The 25847-nt window shown below is 47.9% G+C and overlaps 1 long non-coding RNA gene across 5 annotated transcripts in view; it reads left to right on the plus strand.

The window, feature by feature from the left end:
• The window catches only part of LOC125914261 (uncharacterized), a 44977-nt gene extending 29669 nt beyond the window's left edge, over positions 1 to 15308 (plus strand). For 4 of the 5 annotated variants that reach the window (XR_007455262.1, XR_007455264.1, XR_007455260.1 and 1 more), the window contains exons 3-5: positions 3669 to 3834; positions 11128 to 11193; positions 11297 to 15308. This is a non-coding gene — a long non-coding RNA (uncharacterized LOC125914261). The remainder of the gene's footprint in view (positions 1 to 3668; positions 3835 to 11127; positions 11194 to 11296) is intronic. The other variant, XR_007455261.1, reaches the window with a different exon arrangement.
• The last annotated feature ends 10539 nt before the right edge of the window (positions 15309 to 25847 follow it).

Consider the following 25847-nt stretch of genomic DNA (forward strand, 5'->3'; position numbering starts at 1 on the left):
GGGGGACGGACGAGCCACAGGTGTGCAGTGTGGGTGTGTGAGGTGTGCTGGCGGGAGAGGACGGAGCGCTCCGACTCAAGGCCCTCTGTTGCCTTGAGAAACGGGGGGGCTCGGGAGCCTGTGCCGGAGGTGAGGGCGAGGTGGGCCGGAGGCCGTGGGTTGCCAGGTACTCCGGCAGCCTTCAAGGCTCAGGCGAAGTTGTTGACACGGGAACGTGGGTCACGATCTTCCCTGTCAACGCACAAAGGCCGAAGTTTGTATCGGGAGAGGTGACGGTCTCTTCCGGGTGGACAGCCACTTTGCCCTCTGACCGTCTCCGTCTGGCAAAACCCCAGTCCCGCGGACACCCGCCTGTTGGCCTTCACGCCGCGCCCGAGGGACGGGCCCCTCCCGTGTTCCCTCTGCTCGCTCCACACAGCCGCTTCAGATCGTCTTGTGCAACCCCAAGCCCTCCAGCCCCCCACCTGCCCTCCCCTCCCCTCCTCTGCACATGACCTTGCTTCCTGCCCTCTCCCCCGTCTTGCTGCCTCCCTCTGCTACAGCGGGTGGCTGGCCTCCGCCTCTCAGGCTGCCTTTCCGGGTCACCGTGGGCCTTTCCAGGGTGTCTTTTCTCCCATATTTTGCCTATCCCTTTGAGTGGAATTCTTCCCATTTCTGTTTCTTTCCCGAACTTTTCCTGGAAGCGTCACTACAGACAGCCCCCAACTGTAAGGGACAGCTTGACGAGCGTTCGCAGCCCTGACGTAAACACACCCGTGTAAACCAGAGACCGGCCTGGGCGGCCGTGTGGCCGGGCCCCCCGGGCCCCTGTGCTCCTTTCCACGTGGAGCTCCTCTGCCCTCTCTGTTCCTGGCGGCATAGATTAGCTTTGCCTGTGTTGAACTCCGTGTGGATGGAGACATGCAGGATGTCCTCTTAATGTTGGCGGGTGCTCCACCTCTCCCCGGGTGACCTCGCTCCAGCCCCTGCTTCGGTGTCCGTGGTTCACAAATTTGTATCTAATCAAGTGCTGCCGCCTTCTCTGAGTGCCAGTTTCTTTCATGCAGCTACTGTCCCCAACATCTACTTTTCGATATTTTACAAATGTCAAAAATCGGAGTCCTGTTCTTCATCTCCAAACCTAGGTTTTCTTAGAGTTTCCGGTCTTCGTGAATGGCTCCACCTCCACCTGGTTGTTTACACGGAAAACGGAGCGGTCGTCCTGGGCATCTCTTCTTCCCTCACGCGTTTGTTCCGTCCACCAAGCCGCCTGATTTTTCTATGCTAAGTATGTCTTAAAAACATCCGCTTCCTTTTATCTCCGCCGCTGCTTTGGTGCAGGTCACCATTCTTTGTAACCCAGCCTCCCAAGGTGACCTCTGACATGTTGGCCCCCCCCGGGTTCTCCTGTTCTCCTGCTTCCTCTCACCTGTTGACTCTACTTTAGTCACAGTTGTCTATTTAAAAATGCAAGTGATGGGGGCGCCTGGGTGGCTCAGTCGGTTAAGCATCCGACTTGGGCTCGGGTCACGATCTCACGGTTCACGGGTTCGAGCCCCGCGTCGGGCTCTGTGCTGACAGCTCGGAGCCTGGAGCCTGCTTGGGATTCCGTGTCTCCTCCTCTCTCTACCCCTCCCCTGCTCGCACTCTGTCCCACTCTGTCTCTCAAAAATAAATAAATGTAAAAAAAAGTTTTTTTTAAACTGCAAGCGATGTTCCCACTTTAAAATATACAAAAACTAACTACCACTTCAGCGGCTTTCCGTTGCCCTTAGAGTAAAGATCGAGCCCCACGACTTCAGCGCCATCTCCCCTTTCTCACCATGCCCAGTGTCCCCTCTGGGCCCCTTTTCTCTCCTAGATGCCTTGCTGCGCCTTCAGGTTGAGTGTCTCCTGTAGATCTGAGCTCCAACTCTTGCTTCTTCAGGGCAGTCTTCCCCGACCCTCCTGACCAGGTCGGCCCCACTGCCCTCAGAGTCATGGGCTCCCCGAGCGCCACCCAGGGCTGCTTCGTAGCACTTAGCGTGGTTTGGGTTTTACGTTTCTGGTGGACATCTTCGACGATGTCTGTTTCCCCATTAGATGGTCATTTCCTCACAGGGAGAGACTAGGTGTGTTTGTGTTGAGGGCACACACGCTCAGTAAACATCTGTTGCTTGGTGACCGGTGGAAGACAGAGACGGAGGAGTCTTAGATGTCCTCTAAATTCACTGGTTCTCTGCTGTTCTTGCTGGTTGGAGCTGGCATTTAAGAGGCAGGGAGGGGAAGACAGCAAACAAGGAAACGCATCCCTACGTACACAGACTAACTCGGGCGGTTGTCCGTGAGGGAAAGTGAGAAAACCCAGCAGAATGATGTGCCGCAGGGTAGGAGGCGAATCGGTCTAAACTGGTTAATGGAGCCGCCCTCTGAGAAGACCCCGCCGACGCTCTCACTGCTGAGAAGATGCCAGCTCGCGGGGGATCAGGGAGACGCGTGGGCAGGGGAGTGTTTGAGGTGCTGAGGGGGATCAGGCTTGGTGAGTCTGAAGACTGGAAAGGGGACGAGTGAGGTGGTGTGTGGTGTGCAAGAGGATGTGGTGGTGAGACTGGGTGTCCCCCGCGTGCCCCGGTGAAAGGAGCATGCGTTTGAAAGAGCAGTGGAGGGTTAAGGTCGAAGCAGGGGCGTGGCACGATCTTATTTACGTTCTTAAAAGGTTGGGTTGACGCCTTGCGCAGGCGCAGGAGCGAAGCCGAGAGGTGGCGGATTGAGCGGCTAGGGGCTTCATCTGAGCCTGGCCCGGGTGGTTGTCGTGGCTGCGGGGACAGGCTGGGCAGGTAGACAGAAGTCACGGAGGGAGGCAGGTTTGGCGAAGAGGAGGTCAGGCGGGCTCCCTGCGTGGATGCTTGTTGGACGGAAGAGTCAGGAGGGAGCAGGCTGAGGGCCTGGGCTTGGGGACGCTTTCTGCGGTGTAGTCCCGGGCTGGAGCTAAGACTTGGGACTCGGCATCAGGATGGTATCTTAGGCCATGTGCCTGGGTGAGATTACTTGCAGAGAGGCTATCGATCTGGAAAAGAAGGGGGGCCCCCGTCGGAGCCCCGAGGCACCCCAACATTTAGAAGTCCAGCAGAAGAGGGGTGTCCAGCAAAGGAGACACGGAGTGGCTCATGAGGGAGCAGGGCGGCTGGCAAGGAGGGGACCTTAGTGCAGGCCACGGACAGGAGGTGTGTCGTACGGTCCCGTCTGGTGGACGAGGACAGTGCCCGCGGGGTTTGGCGGTGTGAAGGTCCCAACGGCCTGGATAAGAGTGGTTTTCAGCGAGGGTAGAGACAGACGCCCGGCGGAGAGAATGCGACGCACGAAGCTCTCGCGGAGTTTTGCTGTGCCCGAGAGCAGGTGTTTGGGCGGATAGGTGGGGCGGGGCTGTGGGATCCAAAGAAGTCTGTTTGAGGAAGGAGGGGCAGAGAAGATGTTTGCATGGGACGGGCCAGCAGGTGGGACAGGACTGTTGATGACACGGAGAGTCATCGCAGGATTTGATTTTGAGGAGGCCTCAGAAGTGCTGACGGGGCACACGTGGCAGGACTGGCCCGTGAGGAGCAGGAAGGAGGAGGAAGGCGGCAGAGCGCACAGGTGTAGGTGCGGCCCGCGGGAGAGTGAGGACGCTGTCGTCACGTTGTTCCTGTTTTCTCAATACGTTGCCTTGGCAGGTTACCAGCCCCGAGAGAGGGAGGTGGAGGGGATCCAGGAGATTCGAGGAGAGAGGAGGACACTGGGGACGTTGCTGTCGTGACTGCAGAGCGGCAACTGAAAATCCTGGAAAGCGTGTACTGAAGGCTTTCAGAAGAATCTGTGGAGGCCTGGCGCCCACCCGAGGTTTGTCGTCGTGAATTCAGGAAAGCCTGGCGTCATTCGGCTGCTTTGGGTGCCCGTATGGAGAGGCGGAGAATTGGATTTAAGTAAGGTCGGGGTGTTCTTAAAATGGTGTGACAGGGAGAAGGTGACGAGAGTTAACGGTGAGCGAGGAAGAGGCGTTCTCCTGGTGGACGGAAGTGGAGTGAGCGGGTGACGGGAGACGAGGAAAGGTTATTATTGCTGGTGAGTCTGCGGGCGAAAGACTGCTGGAGTCGGAGCCGGCGGGGGTCGAAGCACCAGGCGGCCAGAGGGTGGCTTGCTGTTGAACAGACTTGGGAGACGGTGCGGTTACCGGTGATGACAGAAACGAGGTCCGGCCTCGGAACCGTGGTGGAGGAGGAGGGTGGCCGGTGAGAGGGGTGGGGCTGCAGAGTCTGCGCCAGGAAAGGAAGTGGGAGAAAAAGGCAGACAGGGTCTCGTTAGCGGGACAGAAAACGATTAAAAGCGGACTGGAGGTCCTGTGGGAACAAAGGAAAGGTTCCGTCAGATTAGCAGAGTCAGAAAGCTGGAAGGGCAGGGTGTTGTGGTCACGTGATAGGGTTTCGCTGAAGACACGTCAGCTGCCGTCACCGCGTTTGTGTCCTCGGTCCCCGTGCGTGTAGTGATGTGCCCGAGTTTGCCTGGCTCCGTGATGCCCGTGCAGGCAAAGTTTCTTTAGCTCTGAGATTCAGAGTGCTGGTTGCCGGTGCGTATCTTTCTCCTGAATCTCTTTCCACCGTCACTACAGGGATCTCCTGGGCAGAGGCTTACCGCTTTTCTTTCTGTTACGGAAACTTTCAGATGAGCTCAAAAGTAGAGGAAGTAACAAAATGTACTTCTGTGTACCCTTCATCCAGGTTCAAAACCTGTCGTCCTATGTCGCTATTCTTGCTTCATGTACTCCTTTGCGTCTTTGTTCGCATGAGAAGCCAGTTTCTCCACTGAGTCAGGTTCTGCGGGCGACTCCAGGTTCACGCGCGTATCGGCATCTTACTGACGACGTGAGCGCTTGCGCAGCCTGCATTTCAGAAAGGAAGAAAGTACGTCCTGCAGATGTGTGTCCTTGAGTCTCCAAAGCATGCTCTTTTACATCATGGCTGACTGATAGCATACAAAGTGTCTTTTTGCGATAGGCCGGTACACCTGCATCATCCTGATTATTTTCAAAGGAAAGAGGTGCAAAATCACGTTAGGTGACTTACTCGCCTGGTGTTCTAAGACTAAGTGGAAACACACTTCTAAATCCCTTTCATTCCTTTGGGGGGACTTTGTTCACACAGCATCTGCCCTGCATCTTCTATCCCCAGTCTTTTGAAAGGCATTACTGTCCTGTCCCTACACCGAACCTTCTTCTCCCTCAGCAGCCCCCACCTGTCGTCTATCGTCGGTGCCCACAAGTCATGGTCCCCGGTCTCCCTAGGTGTGGTCTTGTGTCCAGTGGCATGCCCTTCCGCAAGCCCGTTTCTTCACAGGTCTGGCTGGGAGGATTCAGTGGCTCTGCAGTGGTTTTCTCTTCCCTGTCAGTGGTGCCGGTCCTGGGACGGGTGCCTTTGTACTTCCTGTGTCACGGTCCATCTCCGTCAGAATCGCGCCGCGAAGCGTTTCGCAGCATCTGGCTTCACAGCCTGTGCGCGAAGTCTGATGTCGAGGCGTTTGGCTTCTTACTCCTGTAGGAGTGTAACTGGATTTTTCTCCCCTGCTGAATCAGGGTGATTAGTCTTGATCTTATGTCTGGATTATACTGAGTGTGACCCAGCTTTCTGGAACACCGGTCACAGTTTCCCGACCTCCCCCTCCGTGGTTGGCATTCTTCTGATACCTCCGTCGTCCCAGCGCAGCGGGCCCCCGTGGGATGCCGTCTCTCCACGTGTTGTACTCCTCGGCATCTCTGTCCTCCAGCACCTGCCCTGTGAAGACAGGGTCCTTCTGCTCCGAGTTCCTGGTTTGCAACTGTAGAATCATTGAAACAAGAAATTCGTGAAAAGCTAGTGTACTTTTTTCCCAGGCAAACTCGTATTTTTTGGTTGGCCGTGTAAAAGAGCAATATATGTAAAAAGTACATGCAAAAGTGTGTTTAATCGGGTTTTCAAAATCCACATCCACGCCTCCTAGCACAGCATCCTGAGCACCTTCTAGGGTCGAGGGGCTCTTATGTGTACGTTCTGCATCAGACTCTGGCTCAAGTTTTGGAGGGAAATCGGTGTCCTTGCTCTGTTCGGACTCTTGACGTTTGCCCCCCGCAGGTGTGACCAGAGGGGGCCCCTTCCCCAACGAGCGTGTCTGCCTGCAAGGGAAATGAAGGCCAGGGCGGGGGCCCAGTGTGTCTTCCACAGCTTCCAGACTGTGGTGGAGTTTTAGCATTGCCTCTTGGTCTGGGATGGAGAGTGCTTGTCCTGAGCAGCCCTCAGAGGGGCCATCGCCCTGATCTCCTAGCTGTGAATCCCGCGCCTCCACCTCCGGGTGGCCCTTCCCGGGCCAGCACCCAGAGACTCCTTTTTAACCTCTGGCGTCTCAAGCATCGGGTGTCGGCTTGCTGATCCCTCATTTTTAGCGGTACTGAGAGGTCAGTGCTGATTTGGGTATTGCTTGGTGTCACGATGTTTAGATGAGGCAAAGATTTCAGTGGATAGAGGGAGGGCCCTTTTTCACGGAAGGTGGGGGTTGGGGGCACATGGGCTAAATTTAAGCAGTTTTTCTCTCAGTTCTCAGCTGAACTCTAACTTCCTGTTTGAGCAGTTCTTGCCCACTGTAGGTTGAACCCCCAGACTGTTGGGGGCACTCCTGAGGTCTCACGTGGAGAGACTGAACGTTGCCCTGGGCAGTGTCAGGTGACCTCAGGGCAAGGCTCCTTCCTCCTGGGGTCGGAAAGGTGGTCCCGCAGTCCTGTCGGCTGTCCCCTTCAGCGCTCTTACGGGACGGGACGGGACGGGACGGGACGTTGGATAGGAGACGTGTCTTAAGTGAGAGAATCTTGGGAGCATGTGATTTGGGATCTGTGGGATTTTTTTAGCTCGTATTTGCTATCTTGCTTTCTAGTCTCCTTTGTATGTACAGATGCAGTGGGGCAGGGGGTGGTTAGGAAGGTTTATGGCGGGGAGGCTTTTTGTGGTGTTTGTCCTTCTGTTCATTGGTTCGTCACATGGAAGATTGGCTGGAGTTCTTCTTGCTTTATCTTTTTTTCTCTTTTTCCTAAAGAATGTAGCTAGCCCTGCCCCCGCCCCACGTGGTAAGACTTGCAGGTATGTCTAAGCATTTCTGCCTGGAGAGAGGGGTGGCTGATTCCTCCTCGAGGGAAACTCTGGTGGCGTTCAGGCAGGAATTTCATGTGCCTGAGCTTTGGTGTGGAGATTCCGCCTTCTGAGCAGTTAGTTCCGACGGGCGTCCCGACCCTCACTGCTTCTGTTCCCAAGTGAGGAGAGCCACACGGTGTCCAGGCCAGCCGGCGAGGGGCAGAGGGCAGGGTGTGGCAGTGTGCCTTTGTCTTCCTGCCCTGAAGCCACGGACGCCTCTCTCTCGGGGTACGTGCGGCACTACGCGCATTTTCTCATGGTCCGGGTTGGTTGGGGAAGTCAGCCATTCGGGGGATCATATTTGTTTAGTTGTTTCTGGTTCTGGGATTGGTTTGTTGCTGCAGCAGGAGCAGGAAAAGAATGTCTTCTCTGCATTCACTGATTTTTTGTCATAAAAATTTTCAAATACACGGGAATAACATTGTACTTATCATTTATCCATCATCATGTATCCATGACCTAGATTCAACAGTTACAGTGATTTTGCCACGTATGCCTTATCCTTTTTTTTTTTTTTTTTTTTTTTTAACATTTTTATTTTTGAGAGACAGAGCGTGAGCAGGGGAGGGGCAGAGAGAGAGGGAGACACAGAATCCGAAGCCGGCTCCAGGCTCGGAGCTGTCAGCACAGAGCGCGACACGGGGCTCGAACTCACGAACTGTGAGATCATGACCTGAGTCGAAGGCGGACGCTTAACCGACTCAGCCACCCAGACGCCCCAGTTATCTGTCCTTTTTTACTGTCTTTTTTTGTTTGTTTGTTTGTTTGTTTGTTTGCTGAAGCATTTGAAGACTCCTCTCCGACATCATGTCACTACATTCCTGCAAGCTCCACTGTACATCTTTGAAAACACTGCCATTTGCACGACTATAGGGGCAGTAAGACACCTGACACGGTTGGCCGTGTTCCTTGTATAATCTGATACCCCATCCCTCATCATGTCTCCTTCGTTGTCTCCTTTCAGCAGCTGGTTCATTTGAATCAGATTCCAAAGAAGGTCCTCCTATTACATTGCATTGTTAGGCCTTGTGTCTGTTGAGGCCCCCACCGCTCCCCATTTCCAGGGCATGTACTTGTTGGAACAGTGGGCAGCCGTCCTGGGGACTGGCTCCTATTTTGGTATTTTTCTGCGTGCTTTCTGCCATTTCTTCTCGTACCTTTATATAAAAATGGTGTGTAAAGGCTGGGTTACGTACCAGTTCGATCTTTCAGCAAGGATGTTTCGAAGTGATGCTGTGTGTTTCCTGTGTTTCCTGTCAGTCACATGCAGGGGTACACACACGTCTGGTTGCTCCTCTTTGAGTGGTGCTAAGATTGACGAGTGGGTTTAGGTGATGACAGCCCGATCCTCGCAATGTCAGGTTTCTGGTCATGGTCAGGTATTTCATTAGGGTTATGCGTTTCCTAGCTGGGTTGTCACATGACCTCAAAAGATAGTTCACAGAGGAAAGATAGGATGGACGCACAGTTCTTTCCTTTTAATTGCCAGTTTTTAGGGTGAAAAGTTGGTGCCCTAGTTACTTCCAGTTTTGCTCAGTGCCTTGAATCTCTGTCTCTCTGCCTCTGTCTGTCCCTGTGTGTGTCTCTCTGCTCCCCGCCACTCCCGTTCCCCACCCCTGAAATCAGTGTAAACTTGTGACCTTTTGTATATTTAATTTGTTTCAGTAGATTGCATTCATTATTCCTTTGTGGATGCTCAGTTGTCCCATTTTTGGCCAGTGGGAGTCTCTTCATAAATTGGCATTGCTGTTCCTTTGGCATGAGTCTCTTGCTTTCTGGCATAACAGGATGTCCCAGCCTCATTTTGTAAAATGCTGTGGCCTTGAAATCAGCTGTTCCTCCAGGGATCCCTGTGCCTTTTGGTGGAGAAGGGTGTTTGGCTGTTGATTGTCACTGCTTCTAGGTCTTTCTGGTGGATAAAGCTAGAAAAGACATGAATTCAAACTGATAAATTTTATGTTGTACAATTTTTTCCTTAACTTTGGTTTTATGTTTGTATCTGGTTTATCTTAACATTGAATCTTGGTTCCTCACAACAATCGCAAAATTACTTACTTGCATAATCCTAATTTATACACCAGTGTAAACGACACACCAGTGTTGTTGCAACTAACAGACTACTGAAAGAAGTTTGGTTTCTTTGCGGCTTCGTTTGCTGACAGAGCGTGTCCCTCTGAGTACAGCACACTCAGAGGCCCTTTGTGGATGTTACCGACTTGAAAAGTCATTCTTTTTGTTTTAAAATTTTAGGGATTGTTTTCCTTTTTGTGGACTTAGTTTGTTTTTGGAATATATGTAAACATGTTTCCAAAGCTGAAACGACAGGATAAGGTATGTTTGGAAACGTTCGACTTCGTCTTTGTCTCCTTCGTCTCCACAAATAACTGCTTACCTTCGGTTTTGTGTTATCTTCCCTGTTAATTTGTGTACGTAATGTAAACAGACACACATCCGCATTTGCATCCTTGCTTGGCACGAAAGTCAGCGTATTATATATACCCTTCTGTGTCTTGCTGTGTTCGTGAAACGGCGTGACCGGGGTCCGCTCTGTCTCAGTGCATAGTGTTCTTCCTCGTTCCTCTTTTCGAACAGCCAAGCAGCATTTTATCGTGAGGATTAACTAGAGTTCACTGGACCGGTGGGCTGTGCAGAGGCCTTGGGCTGTCTGCAGTTTTGCTGTGTCGAGTACTGCCTCACTGAGTAACCTGGGACATCAGTCGCTTCCTGCTTTTACCAATATATCTGGGGATGGAAGTATGTGTGACAGAACAGAGGGTAGATGCATATCTAATTGGTCCAGCCGTTGGCTATATTTTTGCTGAAATTAGTTCAACTTCAAAATCCTAACCCTTCCACTTAAAAGCAGTCCAATTTATCTTGCCATTTTATCGTTAAAGACATCTCTTCATTTGCCCGTCGCCCCGTCTTTGTATGGAGCATATTATTGAAAGCGTTCAAGAAGATCTGTGGATTTCATTTAATGAATTAATTGAAGTGTCACTTACTGACTATAGATTACAGGGGGTGAAAAGATTGGTAAAACATGGTCCTACACCTCACAGGAGTTCAGAGTTCAGATAGAATATCTTGGGATCTATTTTCTTTGTTTCCCGATCATTCTGTTTGTTGTATATTTTGTCCCGTGTTGGTCATCAGAAGACTGGGAATAAGGCACTGGGAAATGTGCCTTTATCTGCTGTACCAGAATGAGGCAAGATATGCCTGTTGGGGGACGAGAGGGTGTTGTGAAATATTCCATAGATGCATATGCAGCACGTATGAATTGCACACCTCCCCTTCACCGGAATGTAGCAGTGAGCAGCACACACAGTTCCTCCCTCATGACATTTACATCTTAGTACAGGAGATCTATCAAAAACCAAGGAACAGTGGGAAAATTACAAGTTATATGTGCTTTGAAGGAATCAAACAAGAGGTAAAAAGAGAGTCTCAGCAAGGGACCTTCTTTAGGTAAGGGAGGGGCAGCTGACGCAGCAAGGCCCACACAAGGTCGGGCAGAAAGCATTTCAGGCACTAGCTTGGGGTGTTGTGAACTGGAATAGAGAGCACAGCGAGGTGTGGGGGAGAGTTGGAGGTAAGGTCGTGCAGGGCCTTGGGTATTCACTTAAAGGTTTGGATTTTAATTACGTCAGGAAACCAGTGAGGACAATTGAACAAGGGAAGGGCATTCAATACCACTTTGTCATATATTTATTCTTCCTGTAGGCCAGAAGGCTACTCAAATCTGATGTTTTAGGTCTAAAGCAGCATTGTCCTTTCTGAAGTTCAAAGTGGAGATAGTTTTCCTTCTTGCTCCTTTATGCAAGACAGCTGCTTCTCACATTCAGATCTTCTGAGGATTTCTTTTCTTTTTCAATACTATTCCCTTGATGATGTTTAGATAATTACAATAAGTGGTTGTAAGTGGATTATATGTTCTTGGGCTATGAACAGGAGCATGATATCTACAAATTCTCTTCTTCAGACCTGCAAATCTAAGAGATACATCTCTCTGGAAGAGAAGAGAGCTTCTTCCTCGAGATCAAAAAAGGTCTGTATTACTGTGTCACATTTATATGACATTAATTATGGAACCAATAGCATTTGCTGGAAAAGAGGCATTTTCAATATATTTGCTTATGTTTTCGTTACAGGAGACTGGAGTGATACCCATGTAGGGAATCCCCAGAAGGAAGGATTGGCACACGTGGAACCCAAGGAGCTTGCTTCCTGGGAAGGCTTCTGTCTGATGTGTAGGAGGCAGAACGTCATACTGACTCTTCAAGGGGAGGCTACAGGGGATCGAGATCAACACGCAGTATCTCACCCTCCACCACAGGGGACACTGTGCGGTCCTTTTTCTAGAAGTGGGAAGTACGAGATCGTTCTACAAGAGGAAGATTCCGGGGGCTTAAAAACGCAGAGGTTTGCACCTTGGGAGCCCCTTGGAATGTTGACAACTCAGGATCTGAAGGAAAGTTCTGTGTTCATGAGTTACAGAATTCATGTGGGAGTAAATGTCACTTTATGATCGGTAATAATACTGAGTGAGGAGCACTATGCAGGAAGAAACCTTCCATAGAAAGACGGGCAGGGAGAAGCTTAGGCCAACCATAGCCCTACCGAATAGAGCAAGCCTGAGATAAACTTCCAGGATGGCCAAATAAGAGACTCTGTGAAATAGCAATCCTTCAACTATAGTAGTCGTAAGGAAATTTCCTCCTCTAAATCACGATACCAAATAGGAAAAATGATCTACAAGTGCCCCATGTGTAGGGAATTTTTCTCTGAGAGAGCAGATCTTTTTATGCATCAGAAAATCCACACTGCTGAGAAGCCCCATAAATGTGATAAGTGTGATAAGGGTTTCTTTCATATATCAGAACTTCATATTCATTGGAGAGACCACACAGGAGAGAAGGTCTATAAGTGCGATGATTGCGGTAAGGATTTTAGTACTACAACAAAACTTAACAGACATAAGAAAATCCACACAGTGGAGAAGCCCTATAAATGCTATGAGTGTGGCAAAGCCTTCAATTGGAGCTCACATCTTCAAATTCACATGAGAGTTCACACAGGTGAGAAGCCCTATGTCTGTAGTGAGTGTGGAAGGGGCTTTAGTAATAGTTCAAATCTTTGCATGCATCAGAGAGTCCACACGGGCGAGAAACCCTTTAAATGTGAAGAGTGTGGGAAGGCCTTCAGGCATACTTCTAGCCTCTGCATGCATCAGAGAGTTCACACAGGAGAGAAACCCTATAAATGTTATGAGTGCGGGAAGGCCTTCAGCCAGAGTTCGAGCCTCTGCATCCATCAGAGAGTTCACACTGGGGAGAAACCCTATAGATGTTGTGGGTGCGGGAAGGCCTTCAGCCAGAGCTCGAGCCTCTGCATCCACCAGAGAGTGCACACTGGGGAGAAACCTTTTAAATGTGATGAGTGTGGGAAAGCCTTTAGTCAGAGCACCAGCCTCTGCATTCACCAGAGAGTACACACAAAGGAGAGAAACCATCTCAAAATATCAGTTATATAGAGTGTTTTGCTAACAGTTAAAATTCTTAAAACCCATAAGTGCCACTAGGAAGGAAACCCTGTAAATACCTACATTGACCCAAGAAATTTTTACAGCAAGCCCCAGCAGGACATTCTTTTTGAAGAGGCATATGCGAGGTTGGTTTTTCTGGTTTTTGTTTGTTTGTTTGTTTTGTTTTTGGATTCATGCCAAGTATGTTCCACAACTTGACTTTGAATCTGGAATCCCTCTGAGCGTCTGCCCCAGACGGGCGGTGAGGTCCCAGTCATGGGTGTGTGTTTCCTGGGATTTGGGCATGATGCCTCAGTACTTGGAAATACTACACAGGAAACCGTGATCATTGCCCAGCCTCCTGAGTCACCCTCTGTCTATGCTTTACTTAAAAGTTATCCCGGTGATTCCCCCTTCGGGAGCTCATGCCCTTCCTTCTCTTGATTCAAACATACTGGTTAAGGAATGCATTTGAAGATGGACAGCTCCCACTAAGATAGTGTTCTGGTATTTCTGAGGTTCTCACTTGATTCAGCCCCTACATATCTTTCCATATATCCCATTATTTCTGAACCCACTTTACCTGTGTGTCCTCAAAACACCCATAAATATCCACCCCTTCCTAGATGGCATTAAATTTCATTTTAGATTTTAGGTGACTCACAATTTCCATTCACTGGCCTGTCAGAGAAATCATTGGCAGACATACATGCCCTTGAACTTTTCTTGAACTTTTCAAAAAAATTCTTGTGGATTCTGCTAATCACTGTGTCTCTATGTTAGACCTAATTTTCTAGTGGTTTCATCACATATTTTTAACTTGAATTTTTTTTTTTTTTTTTTTTTTTTTTGAAATAGCTGAATGTAAATAGGAAGAAGCAAGCAAGCAAGCGAAGTTAGAACTTTTCTCCATCCAGAATTGCCCTCTCGGGCTCCTCTTGTAACACATGGAGCTCCTTACTAGCTAGGGGAGACCGTAGGAGAAGTGGATGGTGGGAGGAGTCACGAATAATGTTTAGTCTCTGTAATTTTGGGCAATAATGTGTAGGAGTCCTCAGTACCTTCACTGAGGATTATGTATCCATTCATTTTTAGGCATGAATGTCTATGTTACTCTCTCCTTTCCTTTCTTCGTTCATTCAACAAGTATTTATTGAACACCTCCTATGTGCCAGGCACTGTGCTAGGTGCTGGGAATACCACTGAGTAAGACAGACAAGGGCCCTACTCTCATGGAGTTTACTTCTGGTGGAGGAGACGATACGCAAGTAAGCAAATACATAATGTAGTTTGAGATAGTGATTAAGTGCTATGAAGAAAATAAACTAGGGTGATGATTTAGAGTGGGGGTGGGTGGGGGTGGGGCACCATTAGACGGCAGTCAGGGAAGGCCTTTCTGAGGGTGGCATCGGAGTGAGCGGGCAAGGCTGGAGGCACTGGCCGGCCAGCCCCGCCACCGCGCCTGCGTCTGTGGAGTGGAAGGCGGCCGGGCGCTGGAGCGGAGCGAGCAGCGGGGAGGGGGGAGATGCTGAGTTGCTCAGTATTCTGACGTTTATAGGCCCTTTTTTCTTTTCTCCTTCTTGTTCTTGCTTTTTTTTTTTTTTTTTTTTTTTTTTTTTTGTGGCTAGATTGATATTAAAAACTCATGTGGAAGGACTCAAGGAATGTTTAGAAGACCAAAAGTCCCCAATGACGAGAACAAAAAGCACCTAATTTTTAACTTTGTTTCTCTTCTCATTCCTGTTTCCATTGATTTCCCACATGTAGTCCTTATGCTCAGGAAGTCTTTGGGGGAAGTTAAGGGTCTTTGAAGCTCTGAAATGGGTGAGCAGGTTCACAGTGTCTGTCAACTGTCTTAAGAGGTTGGGAAATGAACTACCCAAAACAGTCGTCCAAATACTGAAACAAAGCTTGATTTTCTCTTCATATTTGAATTAGGTTTTTCTGTTTGACTGGAAGGGGTTTTTGTGTAACTAAAACCTCAAGGCATAAAGGAGATTTAAAAGGAGCACATAACTTAGTGGGTGGGCCATGAAACTAGAGATGGGGTTCGGGGGTAAATGTATCCCTGTTTGGATTTTCATCCAGATAGCTCTGTTCACAGCCTTTGGGAAGTCCCTCCTCCTGTGCGTCCTCCTTTCCCAGGAGAGGGCCAGCCGAGTCACTGGGGGAAGCCTCTTCCAGGCCTGACGCCCTCGACTACGATTTACTGTAGTGTCTTACCCTTGTCCATGTCGCGGTAGGCTGCGGTGTTAGAGAGCCGCCTAGACTTTTAGTTGGTAGAGAGACAGCTGAAATATCATCGGTAGGATTTTAGTTTTAGGAAAAATCAGTTTGATTTCTAGCTTTATTACTATTAGGTGTGTGAGCTTGGGCAAATCGCCTAATCGTGGAGTCTGGTTTTCTCACGAAATGAGGACATTAGGCTAAATGATTTCCGAGTTTCCAGCTAGTCCTAGAGTTCTATATTTCTACATAGTTGAATTATTTTATCATGCTGTTGCTGGGGGATATGACTAACACTTTTGAAGCTACTAATTTTATGTCGAGCTTTAAAGTCCATAATTGTTATCTTCGGAAAATATTATTTGACCTACAGTATGTCCAAATCAATTTAATAAAATCACTTTATAACAGGGTTCTGTGCTTGACACGTGGTTGTGTGAATTCAGTGGTCGTGTGTTGTGTGTGTGTGTGTGTGTGTGTGTGTGTGTGTGTGAGGGGGAGGGGGAGGGGGAGAGAGAGAGCACGCAGTTGGGGATGGCTTGTGTATTACTGTGTATTATGCCTAGGGTGACCATATGATTTACTGCCCAAACTGGGCACTTAAGAGTATAGGGGGTGCTGTTAATGAGGACCACAGGCCTGAACTGGGACTGTCCCAGCAAATCAAGTTGTGAGGACACCATGGCCCAAGCAAGTAACAAATGACTGCATTGCATCCGGAGTCATTCAGAGAGGAGGTGCAAGGTCTGTGGCCAACTGGAAAAAGCGTGCCTTTCTGAAGGGATGGCCCCTGCTTGCCTGTAGCTGTTTATTTCCATGCTAGAATATAGGCCAAAGGTTCCCACATGCTCTGCTCTTTTAAGAGAAAACCAGCAAGCTGAAGTTTTAGATAAAATTTAATGTTTTAAAATGTTTTAGATAAGACATGAGTTTTGAATGTCGGCAACAAATTCCTGGTCCCCGTGTGACCCGTGGTGGTCATGTGTATCACCTGCCTAATGCCCACAGGCTTTTGTTTAACCTTGTGAAGCCCTGCTCTGGTCCCTGAAGGCTGCGGCCGACTCCTGCTCTGGTGGGACGGAAGTCCCAGGGGAAGCCATGCTGGCCCGTGCTCCGTGCCACAGGCTTGGACGGTGCTTCTGGCATCTGCCGGCTTTGAGGGTTCAGTCTGCGTCCCACTCCGACTGTCGGAGGGGAAGCCGCCCAAACTGGCCTTTTGACGTGAGAGGGTTTGGGAAGAGAGGTCACACGTGGGCTCAGGTGTCGCTCGCGGAGTCACTTTTGGCTCCTACTAAGATTTCGGATGTGAGAAAGAAGTCATGGCCGACTTCACAGCCCACTGACTTGGGGACCCCTGAATAAGTGGCGAGTTGCTCCTTTAAGAACTGTATCGAGTCGGAGATCCCCAGACATCCAGATGGTCTGCTGTAGAAGACACGGGTGCCCGGCCACCTCGAGGAAGTTGTCGGATTCTTTTGGGTCGTGTGAGCTTGAGCATGATGCTTTCGGAGGGATCTCCCACCACTTGGTTCTGTTATCCTAAAGAATGTTGAATCGTGAAACAGTTTTTCTGTCCAACTCGCTGTTCTCAGGACTTTGAAAAACCAGGTGAATGGGAAGCAAATATCAGAAGCACTTGGAAGAAGTACTCAGTGGTGAGATCAAGCCCCGAGGGGAGAGATGAGGAAGAGGCGGGCACCACCACAGGCAGGAGCCGAACATAAATAGCGTCTCTGAGTTAAGATCGAGACCGCAAGAGATAGGAAAACTGAGCGTGGCAGAGCTCTTCCTCCGTGACCTTACGCAGCTCAACGTCTCCGAACCTCAGGTTTCTCACCTGTAAGATGGTTTTGAAAATACCGAACTCCCGAAATAGTTGGGAGGACTAAATAAGCGTGTATAAAGTGCCTAGCATTTCGTAATACGGCAGGAGAAAAGTAATCCCACTCGTCTGTTCGGGAAGATGAGTCATGTTCTTGGGGCTCCTCTGTTCTGCTGAGGCCCACTGGGATGGGTTTGGGCATCTAAATGTGGGGTAGGACCTGGAGAAGGTAGGCGGGACATGGTTTCTCCGTGTGAGAAGAGCCGGAACAACTGGCCTCTCCCAGGATAGCCCGGGACGAGAAAGTAAGAGTGGAACTGGAAAGGTAGTGGGAAAGGGACCCAGGTGAGCAGGGTGGTGGAGGGCTGCGCGCCTTCACAGGTGAACCCTTACGACCACAGACTCCTTCCTTGAAGTCTGGGGGTGCTTGGTCCACGTGGAACTCCTCGTGGAAACCGCGGAAGGACTGTGTGCTGGGTCCCGGCTGGAATGGGACGGACCGTCTGTACGATGGTAAAATACGTGTTTCAGCCAGAAGAGGGCAGCTGTGAGACCGTGAGCTCCAAGCTTCCACAGGCCCCATTTCCCCAAACCCCTAAGGGGCAGGGAGGCCTGTGGGTGTCTTTGTTACCACTCCTAGTGTAGGGAGTTAGAGCACTTTTCAGATCGTAAGTAAATGAAAACCTTCTTTAAATCATCCCATGTTAGGCACATGAGCACATCCAAAGATCCCAGGGCCTTGGGCTTTGTTTACACACGTCAGCGGGAGCTTGGCATAGATCTCAAAGGAAGGTGACTCTCCTACCAAAGCGCTTTTATTGTTCAGATTTAGGCGTGTGCAAATGAAACAAACATTTTTAGAGTAAAATAACGGCATATAAAAGTTGCTTTTCTTGGTTTTCAGGTGTATGTATGCATTTTTTAGACTCCAACTCGTGGGTACCTTGCCAGCTATATTTACTAAGCAATATTTCCGAAAACGGGTTCACTCAGAGACTTCCCCTCCTCCTCTGTGCTGGCCCTGACCCGGGCCTTCCCTGCCTCATGAATTACAGTGGGAGTGTTGTGTCTGGAGAAGTCGAGAACCTTCTTAAATTGTATGCGGAATTTTGTGTATCTGCAGGTATGTGCGTTTTTCTAGGAAGGAGGGCTTTCATTAAATGTGACTCTGATAAAAAAAAAAAAAAAGCGCCAATTGAGGGAAATTATCTGATTTAGCCACATGGTTGTTCACTATGCAGGGGGGTGCCTAAGAGTCCAGAACAGAGGCGGGTCACTGGAAGGAATAGAAAATGTTGGGTGTAATAAATGGAAGGAGAAAAATAACACTGTGCTGTGTTGCGGAGAGAAGGCCTTTGGCGTAAAACGAGATACATACGCGCATGTTTGTACCCTGGTCGTCTCGGATGAGCTGTGTTACGGTGTTACGGCGTAATGTAATGTGCTTAAGAGAAGCTCTGTGAGCGGTGCAGGAAGGCCTGCGGAGGTGAGAACAGCCAGGCGTTTCCGAGGGGCTGGCTGGGGAGTGGAAGGAACTGGCTCTGAGTGGACGCGCTGAAGCTACAACACAGTTTGCCTCTTGGTGGCAAAGAAGGCAGTTCTTGCTGTAACATTGGAGTGAGGTTCCCAGTGCTGGTGTGGCTCGTGTTCAGATTCTCAAATAAACCTATTACACCACTTGGCGTTGTGTCCTTCCGTGTTTAATTTCTGTGCCCCACTTCGCTTGCCTGGAGCACAAAGTTAAGGTGTTATCTCTTTATTAACATTTAAGTCCGTCACCTTGAGCCTTCATCCCGTCTCCAAAATGTGCTTCTCAGCCCTGGCGCTCCTTTATCCCTGTGTGCCCCCCTCCTCCCTTTCTGAGGTGAGCTGGAGACCCACAGGGTTGGAGTCCAGAGGGGAAGTCCCGCCTGCTTCCGGGGGAGACTGAGCAGGAGGCTGGGCCTGGGTGGGGGGGCGCCGGAGGCTGTGTTTCTGTAGCTGTTGCCAACACACCGTGACTGCCGATGCCAGCGTTTGGAGAGAACTGCGTTCTCTGTGTGCTTCACACTGAGATCACTTGATCCAGGAAATACCAGGAAAAGAAATTTTAAAAAGCTCAGTGTAAAACAAGATGGTAGAGGGGTCAAGTGAAACATAACGTGAATCACAGAAGAGGTGCACGGGTTAAATTCCGCCATTTACAGACATTGTCAGGTTGAATTATAAGCTTCACCACAAATATGTGTATAAGTCGATGACGAGAGACCATTCGAAATAACCCAAAAGGTTGAAAATAAAGGAGTGGGGAAACCTCAGCAAGTGCTCACGGAGAGTGAGCAAATAGTGGTAGCCTTGTCCATCAAAGTAGAATTAGCGAGGTGAACGGCATCGACTTAGGAACTTTGTCAAGAAGATCGCCGTGCGCTTTTATTTGGCCAACGTAGCTTTGAAAGATAGGCGGTTTGTGTTTTTAGAAACGCAGTGAGATATTTGGTAATCCCTAACCACAGCACGTTCTTTTCACCCACATCTCCTTCATCTTCCAATCATCTAGACTAAGAAAGATCTGACTGCTCAACTCGCTTCATTAACAAACGACGTGTCAGTTGTCTCTGAACTGTGTGCCGACAGACCCGCTTGGAACATTCATGGTAACTGACCACGTTTTATGCTGCAGAGAAAATCTCACCAAATTCCAGGATGTGGAAAATCCCACAGGTCCCATTCTCTGACTATAACGCAATAAATACCGAGGTTGCCGAGAAAGGGCCAAAAATCCTTCCCCCCTTGGAAATAAAACACAACAGGACGTCCTCCTCCCTCTCCAAGTTAGCAGCTAAGAAGGCAATACAAACAAGCACACGTCCTTTGGAAACGGATAGCCATGATGGTGTCACATAACACACCTTGTTGGATGGGACCAAGATGAGTTAAGGGTTTGATGGCCTTAAATTCATTTGTTAGGTAATAGCCATGATGGTGTCACATAACACACCTTGTTGGATGGGACCAAGATGAGTTAAGGGTTTGATGGCCTTAAATTCATTTGTTAGGTAAATATTAAAAATAAACCAACCTGTCAAACTAATAAGGATTCTCACCTGTTGCTGTTCCTCTCAACCTGTTCCTGTATTGAGTCATTTTGAAAAACAAAGATAACACCTTTTTTAGTTATCTAATTCTTTAAAATTTTTTTTTTTAATTTAATTTTAGAGAGCATGAGCAGGAAAGCAGCAGAGAGAGAGAGAGAGAGAGAGAGAGAGAGAGAGAGTCAGTCTCAAGCAGGCTCCCCACTCTGCAACCCTGGGATCCTGGCCTGAGGCGATATCAAGAGTCACGCTCAACCCACGAAGCCACCCAGGTGGTCCTGGTTGTCCAGTTTTTGAAAATTTACCCGGTTAATATACTATTAAGAGGTTATGGTTTCTTATTTAAGAAAGGATTTAGTAGTATTTAATCTTTGTTCCAGAAGAGCTTATATAGCACATAAATATCATGCCCTTCACCGCTTGCCCAGAGTACGGAACTAAGTCGACACCTGGCATGAATGTTTCAATCAGTCATTTGAGCTTTGAAAGGGTGATACAACTCACCCAAGGTGGCATGGGTTCTACAGGTGGAACTTACCAAGTGTTAACATTTTTACATTTTTTCAAGACTATTCAGATTTTCTCCCTCATTTTTGAGGATTTCTAGTTTCCCATAAAAATCATCCTGTTTTTGGACATCTCCTTTTAGAGATGTAGGTAACTCTTAAGGTCTTGGCTCTCACTGTCGTTTTGATGAATAACCTTTTCTGATAACTCCTGTATTTATTCTTTCTTTCTTTCTTTCTTTCTTTCTTTCTTTCTTTCTTTCTTTTCTTTCTTTTCTTCCTTTTCTTTCTTTTCTTTCTTTTCTTTCTTTTCTTTCTTTCCCGTATCACACTTGCCCCAGTATGTTAGTTTTACTGTTATTCTCCCACCCTGCCCTCTAAGAAGTGGACATTGGATTTGGTGATCAATTCTGCTGGCTGTATTCTTATTTATTACTCTTCTAGTATCATCAATCACATCTTCCTTTCCTTAGTTTAAACATTTTAAAAAAATGTTTATTTTTGAAAGAGAGAGATGGGGCACAAGCAGGAGAAGGGCAGGGAGACACAGAATCCGAAGCAGGCTCCAGGCTCTGAGCTGTCAGCACAGAGCCCAATATGGGGCTTGAACTCATGAACCACGAGATCATGACCTGAGCCGAAGTTGGGTGCTTAGCTGACTGAGCCACCCAGGTGCCCCACGATTGATACCTTTAAACTTAATTTTCTGTATCACTCAAATCCTTTGTATTCTGTATTTACTTTTTTCAACTTGATCTAGCAGGTGTCTGAGGGAATTATTTTTCACTATCATTCTGGTTTGGTTAATTTCTCTGTGGTATTTCTAATTCTGTGCTGTTCCCTGTGTAACAAATGCCCATGATGTAGTTTTTAGTTGTACCCTTTATGGAGGTAAAATGCCAGTCTTTGTCTTGTTACATTGGTGTTGCCTTGAGTTCTGCGTCAACGTAGTTCTTCACATATATACGTACGTGTATGGGCGTAGCCTGACTTTTTCTGGAAAAATGAGCAAATTCTGTACGTGTGCTGTGATGTGATTGATTTGCACTTAGCACACATCTTAGTGGCTGTTCGATATCAGCACATTCACATGTATACCTTCTAATGTTTTAATGGTTCCATCTGCTTTAATGGACATTTCCAACTGTCCTCTGTTCATGGAAACTTCTCCCATGTTTTCTCTTACCACTTCTATGATTTTTTCTTTGAAATGTGTAAATCTTTGGTTTAAATTTTAAATCTTTGGTTTTTGTAAGGCAGGTGGTAAAGACTCAAGTGAACGTTTTCTCCAATGGCTGCTTATCCTATGACTATTTATTGAGTCTTGTCTGCACAGACTTGAAATGCCAACTGTATTATAAGCCAACTTCTCATATATGTATTTGGGTCTATTTCTATTCCATTCAGTATTTTTAATTACTGTATCTTTATTACAGCTTTAATATTTGCAAGGCCAGGGATGCCTGGGTGGCTCAGTTGGTTGAGTGTCCAACTCTTGATTTCGGCTCAGGTCATGATCCCAGGGTTGTGGGATCAGGCCCCGTGTCAGGCCCTGTGCTGACCATGGAGCTTGCTTGGGATTCTCTCTTTCTCTCTCTCTCTCTCTCTCTCTCTCTCTCTCTCTCTCTCTCTTTCTGTCTCTGTGTCTCTTCTCTTTCTCTCTCCCTCTGCTCCCCTTCCCCTGCTCACTTTCTAAAATAAATTAATCAAGTAAATAAAATTTAAAAAATATTTACAAGGCCATTTCCCAGTTCATCACTCTTGTCTAGATTTTGCCCATCTCTTCTGGAATGTTTGACCAGCGACCTGGAAACCTGTGTCATTTTGTGTTAGCCGTGGGCCTTGCAAACAACTTATAAGATCACCGTTTTCAGATTGGATGCTCATTTTTCTTTCAGTGAATACACAACGCGTGTTCTTTTTTTGTTCATTTGCAGTATATGCTAACTTGCTGGTGAGTGATGCTATTGCCAGTTGAAAAGAAAACACAAAAAATATGGTCGGATTTTTATTATTTGCCCTTTCCTTTATAATTTAAGTAAACAAGCTTGAAACTCCATAGTCCTCATTGGATGGGAAATCCCATGATTTTGGAGTGCGAGATGGAGTGCATACATTTCTTTTCTTCTTCTTTTTTTTTTTTTTTTTGTGGTGCATGTATGGTTTCTTATGTTCACTGCTGGTGCCGCTGATTTGAGCTTTCTCAACTCTGCAGTTTGACTTTTATGGACTCCGCTGCCCTGTGTTTTATTTCTGAATCCCACAGGCTCACGCTGTGTGCGTGTATCTGTGTGCGCCAATCTGTTACAATAAATCTCTTTCTTTATATCCATATATATCCTATTGGTTCTGTTTCTCTGGAGAACCCTGACTAATGCAGCCTCTAATGTGTTTGGGGCTTGGGCGAGAGGACTAAGTACAGACCCACGTCTGTTGAAGTGGAAACCCACACCCACAGTGAATCAAACTGCTAGCTTGATTTACGAGCGTAAGAGTTATAAATCAAGCCAACAAAGCGTCCCCTAAAATAAATATGTTCTAGTCTCCTAGTGAAAGGCTGCCCAACTTCAGAGCGCTGTGACTTCTCCAAATTCTATGTTGGTCGTGACGGCCCTGGAGGGTGGACTGGCCGTTCTCCACCCCCACCCCACCCTACCATTGCCCCTTTATTGGTCCTCAGGCTGGAGTGTCTATACCAGCAGCCGGCTCTTTGGAGATAGTACTGGATGAAGGCAGGGCCTGGGCTGTTTGGGAAGGAGCCTCCAGGGCAGGGATGTTGGGAGCCTGAGGCAGGGCTCTGGGTTGGCTCACCCGGTGGCTCCCGCAGGGGTCTGAGTGGGGGCCCCTCTTGACCGGGTGCAGACTGACCACGTACCATCGAAGTTTTAGTTAGCAAAACTATTGGGCAAGACCAGCCCAACTGAAATTTCTGCCTCATGTGGATAAACAAAAATAAATGTATCCAACAGCCATTTTGAGGAAGGAAGGAAATGGAAACCATAGCCCGGGAACTCGTCTTTGATCACGCGCCTTGGGCATTAGCGAGTCAGTATTTTCAGGTCTTTTTCTGGTTCCCCCCGTGTTTTGGCTTCACATTGGCCAAGTTGTTTGTCCTTCCCCATGGTGAGTGGCAGGCAGGAGGATGCGTGAATAGCTCTTTTCTGCGTAAGTGTTTCTGTCTCAGTGTAAGTGCTAATCAAGATCCTCAAGAGGTCCTTGGGCTGCGGGATGCCTGGGAGACATAGATTGTTGTCGACCTCACGTGCTCAATGCCGGAAATTCTTGAGAGGCCACTCAGGGACCACCGTGGTGACACGGCTTGTACTTCTCAGCAACATTTTAGCACCAGCCAGCGTCTCTTCTCTGCTCTTTTTCTCACGCTCTCAAAGAAAATGCACAGAATAGCTTACAAGTTCCCCAAAGTCCTCCGCTCCCTCTGATAATTGCTTCTGCATAGTGACACAATTTTAATATTCAGTTTTAATATGCAGACAATTCTAACACGGAGTAAAGCAGTGGCTCGAATAATCCCCACGAGTGTGGAATAACGAGATAGATATGTTGCTTTGGAATTAATTATATTTTATTTGCCTTCATGATTTAGTTTTGAAGAATATAATTAAATTAGCTCACATTCCTTGAGCAAAGAGGCAAGTTACATGGGTGTTTGGGAGAGGGCCAGTAATTTTGGGAAAACCCATCTGGGGTTCATTTTTTTTTTTTTCCTTTGTAAAGAACAGTAATCTAGAAGTTGCTGATTCACTCGTGGAGAGTTGACTATTAATCATATACGAAAGCGTTTATGTTCTCTGTGTAGACCATAAAATAGTGAGAGATGTTTTTCTTTTGTAAAACAAAACGAAAACCCCAAGATGGATGGAAGAACAATTTACTTTGTTATTCAGTTTCTACTGGAAAGAGTGTTGCTGTCACCTTTATTAGAGTTGATACATTTAATAACAAAACTAAATCTAACAGACCCCTCCCCACCAGGTACACTTTATTAGTGAGGCAGAGTTAAATGCCAGAGTTATTTTATATCAGTAAACAAGAGACACTGAACATCAAAAACCTGACAGTTCTATGTCACGTGGCCAAAGAGGCTGAAAATTAATTCTTGGTTATTTTGGGGCCAGCAGTGGTGTGGCCTGAGAGGAGCGCATTTGCCCCCTCTAGTGGTCAACGGGGGTGGGCGGTGGGGGAGGGGCTCTCCCACAGCTTCCCTGCGATAATTCATCCCGGTCCCCAACCTCCTTACAATTTTCTAAACATCTTCCCCCTTACGAAGATTCGAAAACTGTTCACTTGCTCTCCGACTTGCTTTTACAAGACATTTCTCCTGGCCTATAGAACGTTTTTCGGACTCACCACAAATGCTGTGAAAGCCACCACCGTGGGCGTCCCAAGTTTTCACCTGTTCTCTCTCTCCTTTATGCCTTTCGTACCTAATTTCAGTGTTGAATTTCATGCTCCAAATGCAGTTTACTTTGTCTCATGTTTTCAGATTCTTTGTTAGTTCTAAGTTCTATTAACTATATCGAGGCTTTAATCGATCACTCATTTGAAAGATAAAAAAGATATAATCAGTTAATCGATTACTCATTCAAAAGATAGAATTAATTTTTTTTGTAAGGGGTAGTATTATACCAAAAAAGCCTGACGTGGGGCGCCTGGGTGGCTCAGTCGGTTAAGCGTCTGACTCTTGATTTCGGCTCAGTTCTTGATCTCATGGTTTTGAGCACCCCGTTTCTTGTTCCTGTTGGGGTCATCAAAGACCATTATCTGACCAAAGAGAGTTCTGCTAAGTACAAGAATGCTAGAAAGGCTGGGGCGCCTGGGTGGCTCAGTCGGTTAAGCGTCTGACTTCAGATCAGGTCATGATCTCGCGGTTCACGAGTTCCAGCCCTGCATGGGGCTCTGTGCTAACAGTTCAGAGCCTGGAGCCTGCTTCAGATTCTGTGTCTCCCTCTCCCTCTGCTCCTCCCCTGCCCACGCTCTGTCTCTCTTTCTCTCGAAAATAAATAAACATTAAAAAAAAGAATGCTGGAAAGGAATGGCGGTTAGCAGCACGGGAGTGCAGATCGTAGCCTACGGACCAGACATACTTACGAGCTTATGAGTGGCTGAAAACTTCCTTCTGCTGCCTCCTTTTCTCCGTCCGCCTTGAGGCAACTGTAGGTGGAACTTATAAACTACCCTTATATTTTAGAATCGGAGATCTCTATCTTAACGTACTTATTGAAGTGGTCATAGCAATTCAGAGGGAACAAGATACTCTACCTCTGTTTTATGCACAGGGTGCCGAAAAGAACGTTCGGTGAAATGCAGAGGTGAGGGGGCAAGGCTAACCCAAAACCCAGGTGTCCTCAAGTTACTAGATGATCCAGCAGTCCCACTTCCGAGTCCGAAAGAATCGAAAGCCGGGACTCTAACAGATATCGGATACCCTGTTCGTAGCGTTAGCCAAAAGGTAGCCAAAAGGGGGAGGCAACCCAAGATAAGCAAAAATGTGATCTGTCCACGTGGTGGAATATTACTCGGCCTTAAAAAAGG

This window comes from Panthera uncia (assembly GCF_023721935.1).
Source record: "Panthera uncia isolate 11264 chromosome D3 unlocalized genomic scaffold, Puncia_PCG_1.0 HiC_scaffold_8, whole genome shotgun sequence".
In the NCBI taxonomy this organism is placed as follows: domain Eukaryota; kingdom Metazoa; phylum Chordata; class Mammalia; order Carnivora; family Felidae; genus Panthera; species Panthera uncia.